Below are 9,777 nucleotides of genomic sequence, written 5' to 3'. Positions count from 1 at the left end.
GCCTCCCGGTTCAAGCCATTCTCCTGCCTCAGCCTCCTGAGTAACTGGGATTACAGGTGCACACCACCATGCCAGGCTAATTTTTGTATTTTTAGTAGAGACGGGGTTTCACCATGTTGGCCAGGCTGGTCTCGGACTCCTGACCTAGTGATCTACCCGCCTCGGCCTCCCAAAGTGCTGGGATTACAGGTGTGAACCACCATGCTGGCCCCTACTAAAGCGTCTTAACTCTGTTGTGTATATACTGCTTAGAATGAACATATTCTTTGGAGCAGGAGTTTGGGGGATGTCTCACAGCTTCCTAAGCCATGAAGACAGACACCATTCCTTCCTTAGGCTGTGTTATCCACCAGCCTCTTCTTGATGAACAGGGAAGATGAGATACAACACTAGAAGAAAAAGGGAGTTCTGCCACAGACCTGCTGTTTGTCCATCCTTCCGAGACTGGCTCTGGGAATGCGTGGATGCATTTTGGCTTCATGGTAAATGGGTGTTGGAGGGAGAGGGTAGTGCATTTAGATTCCTGCTCTGCCACCTGTGAGTGGTGAGGCTTTGGGCAAACACCTGACCTTGTAGAGATTCTGCTTTCTTACTTGTAAAATACTTTCTTCGTAGGGATGCTGTGAGAACAAATGACAGGGGCCATAAGGATTCGGTGGATGCTTGTTTCCTTCTTAGCACTTAGCACAGTCTAGTGATTTTGTCTGTATGCTTACTTTTCATTCTCGGCCTCATCTATTATACGATAAGCCTGAGAAGAGCTGGGTCTTATGCTCATTGTTTTTTCCTGAGCCTAGTGCAGTGCCTGGCACAGAATGAATGGATGAACGAGTGTGCATTGAGTAACATACGGTGATAGTACATTAGTTTGAGATTCCAGCCTCTGAATTTTATCTCATCTGAGTTCTGTTCTCCCTGAGCTGGAGTAAATCACTTTTTCTCTGTCTCTAGACTGGTTTCCCCAACCTTTAGGTGAAGTAAATTTAACCTCTTTCTTCTTAATAGGAGTATTCTTAGGACCTACTCGCTAACATGTGCAAAGTACTTAGGGCTTCTCAGATGAAAGTTTCTATTGAGTAGATACGATTAGCCTCAGGGAGTTCCTTGATTTTCCCCCAAATACAGGATACATGGCAAGTGTGGCTTTTGCTTTCTCTGAGGAGATCAGGAGACTTTGCAATAGTGGATCCCATCTAGCAGTTGTTTATTGAGATAGGAAACTAACTCATGTTTCTGAAATGTAGCTTCCTTGATCTGGTCTCTATTTTATGATGTTTCAAAAGAGCTTAATCACATCCCTCCATATTTCTGTTTGTTGGCAACAGGAGTGCCCTGTTGCTAGGAAGTTCATGTGGGCATTCACCCTCCACAATGTAGGTGCCAGACCCAAAGGGACAAAGGGATGGGGACAACATGTGGTAAGGAGGTTGTCTGGGGACTGCTTGCCCGTGGGTGGGCACACAGCCACTGGTGCCATCACTGTGCCTCCTTGCAGCTGCTCAGGGGTTCCCGGAGCTGTGTGACCATTGTCCTTATGTGGCAGTCAGTACCCAAGGCCGGCTTCCTGCTGTGGCCATGGCAGCAACAGTAGCCACAGCATAGAGGAGAGGGGATGTGGTAAAGGCCGGTGACATGGCACTTAAACCAGACCTTCAGACATTGGGAGAACGTTGACAGGTGGGCCTGAGGAAGAGCAGCTTTCTAACCAAATGGTCTGATGCAAACCAAAGCACAAAGTCGCAATGAGGATAGACTGCACCCAGGGCTTTGGTGATGTGCCGTCATGGTGATGGCTGATGAAGGCCAGAGAGAGCTGCTGTCTAAAGTGACAACAAAAACAGAGACACCCAACCAGAGGGTCTGTGAAACAGGAGGAGGCCGGCAGAGGGACACAGGGCGATTGGAGAGGGAGTAACCTGGAGTTGGGAAGGCCAGGCACAATTAGACCTGGAATATGCTGGTGGCAGTGGAAGAGGAAAGAAAAGGATGACATACTTTGAAGACCATTGCAAACAAGACGTAACTTGTTCCCTGAGTAGACCTGCAGTGTGAAGCCATGAGCTGAATTACTAATACAACATGACATTTGGGAGCCAACTTGTAGGCGAGATGCCCTCCTCCATCTACCTCTCATTCATTTAAAAAGGATTAACTGAAGGCTCCCCTGAGGCTCTGGCCAGTGATGTTCACAGACCTGAGGGTGGGAGCCATCGAGATGGAAGGCTGTCCTCCCTTACAACTCATCTTGCAGAAACTTTACAGACAACTGTGTTCACTTTTCCATATTTGTTTTCATTCTTCATAACGTCTTGGTATTTTGATATATTTCAGGTTAATGGAATTCAAGAACATAAATTCAAGCAGGGACAATATAGAGAAAACACTACGATCCCTGTAAGTCAGTCTTTTTAATTGCCTAAAGTTTTAACCAAGTCCCGGAGCTTTGGCTAATGATGAAAGAGGTAACAGAACAAACTCATCTCTTGTGGAGCAGATGGAGCTGGTGATTCCAGGACACTCCCTGAGGGAGCCAGGGATGACCATCTATGGATCTCAAAGTGGCAACATTTGCAAACCAGGACCCAGGAGCCCATTTAACAAATGTCAGGGCAGCCTGAAGAGAGGAATGGAAGGAAGAAACATGCGTTCCACATCTGGGAGTGTTTAGAAGTTGGAAACAGATCATTTAGAAGAAGACAGAGAAGAATTCCCTTTACTTCTCAATTAATAAATCATTGCCACATAATTTAATAGCCTCCTCTCCATTGGCCTTTTATTTTTAAATCTCCCTCATCCTCCCTCTCTCTCTAACTGCATTTATACACGGTTATTAAACCAAAGATTTATATGAGTTTGAAGCCATTTCTACATGTATAATGTGGAAATGTTGGCATTATTCTTCCCAGGACACCAAAGTTTATGTAAGGTCAAACTACAAAGGAAACTAACTGTCTCCTTTGTGCCTGCCCTCCTTTTGTCTCCAGGGAAGAGCTCTTTTAGGTGGAGGTGATCGTGAGGACTTCCTGGAGGAGGGGGCATTTGAGCAAGTTCTTAAGGATAGGATTACTGTAGTTGGAGATAACGAGGTAGGAATTCCAGATGAAGGGAAAAAAGAATAAATAACTGATTCTAGAGTTATTTACAGGCATACCTTGTTTTATTGCATTTCACTTTATTGTGCTTTGCAGATATTGTGTTTTTTACAAATTGAAGATTCATGGCAACCCTGCATCGAATGACTCTGTCGGCGCCATTTTCCACAACAGCATGTGCTCACTTTATGTCTCTGTGTCACCATTTTTTGGTCAATAAAGTCTTTTCAAAATAATGTATGTACTTTTTTAAAGACATAATATAATTGCACACTTAATAGGCTACAGTCAAGTAGTGCAAACACAGCTTTGATATGCATTGGGCAACCACAACATTTATGTGACTTGCTTTATTGTGGTATCTGCTTTATTGCAGTGGTCTGGAACTGAACTTGAAGTATCTCTGAGGTATCCCTGTATATATTTTATAGAGGCTAATAATCTTAAAAGCCTGTCTAAGTGTAAAAATTCAGGTAGGTACAAGATGTTTATTGTTTCTGAGAAGTTGTTTAAAATTTTTCTCAGAGCAGTTGAGCCTGATGTCTTTGCTAAGTACAGTATAGACAGAAAGAATGTCTAGCTTTGAGCCTCATGTGCGTCACATGGTTTTGCCCAGAGAAGATGATTCCAGGCTACAGATGCAGAGAGTGGCCCAGACCCAACATCACTTGACTTGATGACAAATCAGTGTCTCAGGGAAAGTGCTCCCTACAATTGGAAAAATAGCCCAAAATATCCAAAGCACATTTTCTGCCGAGAGTAGTATGGAACATCATCTTCTTGCCTTCCCTTTCTTGCCCTGTCCCTCTGTCTTTGTCGTGAACACTGTTCTTCAATTACGCAGTGACTCCCCTAAAGAAACCAAGGCTCACTCTCATGCACTCCCATGCTGTACTGGTGCCAGGGGTGGGAAGAGCAGAGAGTAGTCCCACTGCAGGGCAACATCTGGAATAACCAGTTACAGATGCGGGCATGAGTCATCGTCCTCTGGGAACTCGCCTGCATCCGTGCTGAAAGCTCACGCAGGGCAGGCCGGCGTGATCTACTGCCCACTGCCCTGCCAGGGCTCGGGGCACCTGGAGACCTCCCTCCCCAGGCTGCCATGTGTTTGCCACAGTGCATGGTATTTCATTAGCAGTTTGGCAATGGGCTCATGCAATGTTGGAGCTGGTCTCTCAGCTGTATGAAGCCGGCTAGGACGCTGCCCCGTGGCTTCTCCCTGACCTTGCAGGGCAGCTCCGGAGGAGGACAGGCTCACAGATGACTGTTTTGAAACAGGAAATTCACTCGACACCCATTTGTACCAAGGGCCTACGTGGCATTCAGCTGTGTAGTACGCACTCTGGGATGGGTGACAGAAAAAGAAGGGAAGAACCCTGCCCTTATCTTCAGCTAAGATAAAAGACCTGCAATAGCTGCAGGTAAACACTGAGGGCTGTACATGCAGGTAGACATGACCAAGACAGCACCTGTGAGTGCTGAGTGGACACAGAGTCCAGGAGGCTGGGGTGGCTGGCGTGTGCTGAGCCAGCGCCTTCATGCATGTCACCTCTGTCATTTGACATGCTACCCTAGAACGTGGATAGTTACCCCATCTTAAAGAGGAAGAAACTGGCACAGACAGGTATTTAGCAGAAGATTGTTGTGAGCCACACTTCGCCCCTGAGCTCACCTTTGACGTGCGCAGGTGGGTGAGGACAGCACCCTACTTCCAGCACATCTCACTTCACTGTCTCAGGGCCTTTCTCCAAAGCCTTTGAGTCTTGTCAGCCTCCAGGCCTCCCAGGGGTTCCCCAAGGGCAACCTTCAATGCTGGGGACTAGAAGTTGAGTCAATAAAGATCCCAGCCTCCTGTTCTTTGGGAGGCCAATGCTGAGGGGCTTTTAATACGGTTCACAAAGAGAACCCTGTGTAACCGATCTCCAGTAGCCCACAGTGGCAATGGGCTCAATGACACATAATTGTCGGATTTTTCCTACTTCCCACCCCTCATTCCGGCTTCCCTGGATCACTTCCCAAATTAACTACACATATCCAAGTCCACATGATAGTCTCTGCTTTTAGGGTAGCCCAAAGTAAAATAACAGGCTAAGGAGCTTGTTTAATGTCATCCATGAGGCTGCAAAGTGTCTGAACCAGGACATTAACAAACCTAGGGCTTCTGCCTCCCACAAAGGTTCTCTGTGCCCTGTGTGACCCTGTCTCTCTGGAGCAGAAATTTCCCAAGAGTGCTGAGTTTTGAGCCAGACCTTGAAGAAAGTAATGGATATCACCGGCATGGGAAAAAGAGACAGTGTTCTGGGCAGCATGAAAGATCTGATCAAAGGCACAGAGGAGAGACCTAGAAAGCTTTGAAAGGGACAGCGAGAGGCAGGCTCCCTGGTCATCGGCTGCACAGAGGTGAGGGGAGGAGGTGGCAGATGAGAGAGTGACTGCTCCACTCTCACTAGAGTCCCCCGCAGCTCCTGAGTCAGGGAGTGACATGACACTAACAATATCTAGGATGTGATGAGGTGGTGCGGTGCAGAACACGGATTTGAGCAGGCTGGGACTCAAAGGTGGTGATGCTGGCTCTTGTCCTTATGAACAGTTGTCCCCCAGGTTATTCTGATTTCCTGTAAGGCAGCGAAGGGCACCCTGAATACAAGCTTTGTTCTAAGGCGTCCTTGTTTGTGCTCCTGGATTGCTGGAGGCTCCAGTCTGGCCACAAGTCCGGGAGTCATGACAGGGAGCAACGCTGTATTCAAGGGTGGTGACACGCTACCCTAGAACACTGGTTTAATTACCCGTCTTAAAGAGGAAGAAATGGAGGCACAGGCAGGTATTTGGCAGAAGACTTTTGTGAGCCACGATTTACCTTTTTTTTTTGAGACCGAGTCTTACTCTTTCGCCCAGGCTAGAATGCAATGGTGCAATCTCGGCTCACTGCAACCTCTATCTCCCATGTTCAAACAATTCTCCTGCCTCAGCCTTCAGAATAGCTGGGATTATAGCCATGCCCTAACACGACCAGCTAATTTTTTGTATTTTTAGTAGAGACAGGGTTTCGCCATGTTGGCCAGGCTGGTCTTGAACTCCTGATCTCATGATCCACCCACCTCAGCCTCCCAAAGTGCTGGGATTACAGGTGTGAGCCACCACGTCTGGCCCATGCTTTACCTTTGAGCCCACCTCTGATGTGGGCAGGTGGGTGATGACAGTGCCCCACTTCAAGCACATCCCACTTCACTGTCTGGGGGCTTTTCTTCAAAACCATTGACTCTTGTCAGCCCCCAGGCCTCCCAGGGATGCCCAAGGGCAAACTTTCAACCACGGGGAATGGGAGTTGAGTCAATGGATAAAGATCCCAGCCTCCTATCACACAAATCTCGAAGTGTGGTCCCAGGTCCGGTAGACCAGCATCATTTGGAAACTTGCTAAAAACAAAAGCTCTTGGCCAGGCACAGTGGCTTATGCCTGGAATCCCAGTGCTTTGGGAAATCAAGGTAGGAGGATCGCTTGAGTTTAAGACCTGTTTGGGCAACATAGCAAGATCCTTACTCTATTAAAAAGAAAAAGAAAGAAAAAGGGGTTCTTGGTACCTGCTGGGGACTTAATGAGAAACTGTCAGGGTGGTGCCCTGAACTCTGGTTTAACAAGGCCACTCTGCCATGCTCAAGCTTGGAAAGCAAAGCTCAAGGAGCTGAACGTCTCTGCCGGTGTGTTCCATTTTAGCTGCTGTCTTCATCCTGTTCTTCATAGTCCTAAAGCACTCCTTCAAGCCAACCTGGGAAAGAAAACACAAGTTAGCTCTTTGACAGCAGGTTCTCATTAAAACATAGACAAAGCATCTAACTAATAGAAACATTTCTAACTAATGGACAACATCTGACTAATGTGATTTCATAGTGCCTGTCGCAGAGAAGATGCTCAATAATGTCAATTTCACTTTTCTAAGCAGGGAGACAAGATAAAACTTGAGAATATGGTAAATGCAAATGCCAAAGAAACATATAATTACTTCAAATGATAAAGTTAATTTTTACTTTAACTTAAAAAGACACCAGTAAGACATGAGTAGAACAGACAGCATTTCCCTGCTGATGTGCTCTGTGAATAGCCAGGAGTGCAGACAGAAGGGGAAGACCGTCATTCTGTCTTTGAGGGTGAACAGGCTGGGCTCAGACAAAGTATGGCAGTTTTCTTGTAGAGGTTTATTACTCTTCCTTGGGATCAGCCAGCCTTGCTATGTCTCTCTCTCAATAAAATTATTTGTTTTTTAGAGACAGGGTCTTGCTTTGTCACCTGGGCTAGAGTGCAATGACATGATCATAGCTCACTGTAGCCTCAAACTCACGGGCTCAGGCAATCTTCCTGCCTCAGTCTCCCAAGTAGCTAGAACTACAGGTGTGTGCTGCCACACCTGGCTAATTATTTTACTTTATTTTTGTAGATATGGGGTCTCACTATGTTGTGCCAGCAGGCCGTAAACTCCTGGCCTCAAACAATACTCCTGCCTTTGCCTCCCAAAGCTCTGGAATGAACAGATTTTTTAAATGGGTCTGGCCTACGGAGAAGAGTTCCAGGGCCATGACTGTTAGCCAAGGTGTCAGACGTGTAATGGGAACGTGGGCCATCACTTTCAGTATTTGATTGTTACACTGAAAAATTAGTGCTGTGTTTGGCTTGAATTCTAAATGAGTGACTTGGAAACTTTAATAAATTGTGCCCTTAAAGCCAGTTTTTAATATCATTATTATTATATCCAGTGGTTAACCTAAGACACATCAATCCAATGTTAGAGATTTAACAAAAGACAAAGGAACCCCTGCTCTGTAATCTCAATTCTGTCACAAACTATGAGGTGAGGGGGTGGTAGGGGACAAGCTCAGGTGGGTCTCTTCTGTTGATGCCTCAGTTTTTTTTTTTTTTTTCTGTAGAGAAGGAATTAATGATGCTAATTATGGAATACTTATTCATTCCTTCATAATTCATAAATCCTTCACTATGAATATGGCATTATTGTTTACAACAGTAAACAAGACAAAGTTCTCCTTATTGTAAAGTTTGCATTCTAGTGGTCACTCAAGAACATTTCTGAGGAAAATAATTGAAACGGCACTTGCAAAGGAAGCACTCCACAACTCAGGACACCAGAGGCTACTTGACTCAGTTAAAGCATTTGTTGCTATGTCTCCCTGAGGTTTTTCATGGGGGGAGGGGCGTGGGGACAGCTCTGCCACTCAGGCTGGAGTGCAGTGGTGTGATTTTGGCTCATGGCAGCCTTGACCTCCCTGGGTTCAAGTAATCCCCTCGCCTCAGCCTCCTGAGTAGCTGGGACTACAGGTGCACACCACCACACCTGTCTAATTTTTGTATTTGTTTTGTAGAGATGGGGTTTCATCATGTTTCCCAGATTGTTCTCAAACTCCCGGGTTCAATGATCCACCTGCTTTGGCCTCCCAAAGTGCTGGGATTATAAGCGTGAGCCACCACATATGGCCTCACTAATTGCTAAGAAGAGCATTCCAGGAACGAATACCATGTTGTCTTAGTTCATTTTCTGCTTAAAACAGAACACTTGAAAGTAGGTAATTTATGAAGAGAAAACAGTTGGGGGGGGGTAAGTGACGAGAAATTCCTTAATGGGTACAATGTACATTTTTCAGGGGATGATCATCCCTAGGCAATGTATCCACGTAACAAAACCACACTTGTACCCCTGAATTTATATAAAAAGAAAAAGGAATTCATTTCTTACAATTATGGAAGCTGACAAGTTCAGGTTGGAGTGGCTGCATCTGGTGAGGTCTCTCTTGCTGGTGGGGACTCCCTGAAGAGTCCCCAGGTGGTACAGGGAATCCCACGGTGAAGGGGCTGAGCATGATGGTTCATATTTCTCTGCTCTTCTTATAAAATCACTGGTCCCACTCCCATGCCAACCCATGAATCCATTAACTCAGTATTGGTCCATGAATGGATTAATTCATTCATGAGAGCAGAGCCTTCATAACCCAATCAGTTGTTAAGGGCCCCATCTCTCAATACTGCCAAACTAAGGATTTCATTTTAACATGAATTTTGGAGGAGACAAATATCAAACCACAGCACACATGAAAACTTGAGGTTGCTTACACAGACTCGGTAGAGTGTGCTCAAGGGCCTGGACAGCCGATCTTGTGTGGGACACCGATCATTCATCACCCAAGAACTAGTGAAATGACACTGCTCTCACCCCTTGTTCATCTCCCCCCATACTGCTTAACATAAAGTAGCAAATGCCTCAGTAAACTGTTGATTATTAAAGGGCTGCTCTGTGGACCACTGCAAGGTTTGAAAGCATTTCCGTGGTCAGGGTCCACATGGTAGCCTCTTCATTTTGTGAACAGAGCGAGTCTACTGGCTAAACCACATTCACAAAGAAAAACAATTTAGGCTGCCTTATCCAAATTCTTGCCTATGAAGATGTTACGGACTAAACGCTTGTGCCCCCTCAAAATTCTTATATTGAAACCATACCGAATACCAATGTGATGCTGTTAGGAGGTGAGGTCTGAAGAAAGTAAGTAGGACTAGATGAGGTCATGAGAACGGAGTCTTTAGGAAAGGGATTTGTGCCCTACAGGAGTCATAAGAGAACTTGCTGTATCCCTCTTTTCACCATGTGAGGATATAACAAGAAACTGGCAGTCTGCAACCCAGAAGA

The 9,777-nt window shown here is 45.8% G+C and overlaps 1 long non-coding RNA gene across 1 annotated transcript; it reads left to right on the top strand.

The window, feature by feature from the left end:
- The first annotated feature begins 176 nt into the window (after positions 1–176).
- On the top strand, positions 177–2,753 carry LOC119470851. The gene is made up of 2 exons (XR_005199822.1): positions 177–2,394; positions 2,495–2,753. It is a non-coding gene; the product is annotated as an uncharacterized LOC119470851 (long non-coding RNA).
- The last annotated feature ends 7,024 nt before the right edge of the window (positions 2,754–9,777 follow it).

Source organism: Cebus imitator, unplaced genomic scaffold (genome assembly GCF_001604975.1).
Source record: "Cebus imitator isolate Cc_AM_T3 unplaced genomic scaffold, Cebus_imitator-1.0 Scaffold42, whole genome shotgun sequence".
NCBI lineage: Eukaryota > Metazoa > Chordata > Mammalia > Primates > Cebidae > Cebus > Cebus imitator.
Note: the sequence above shows the minus strand (reverse complement) of the source record. Positions and strands in the feature narration are given on the sequence as shown.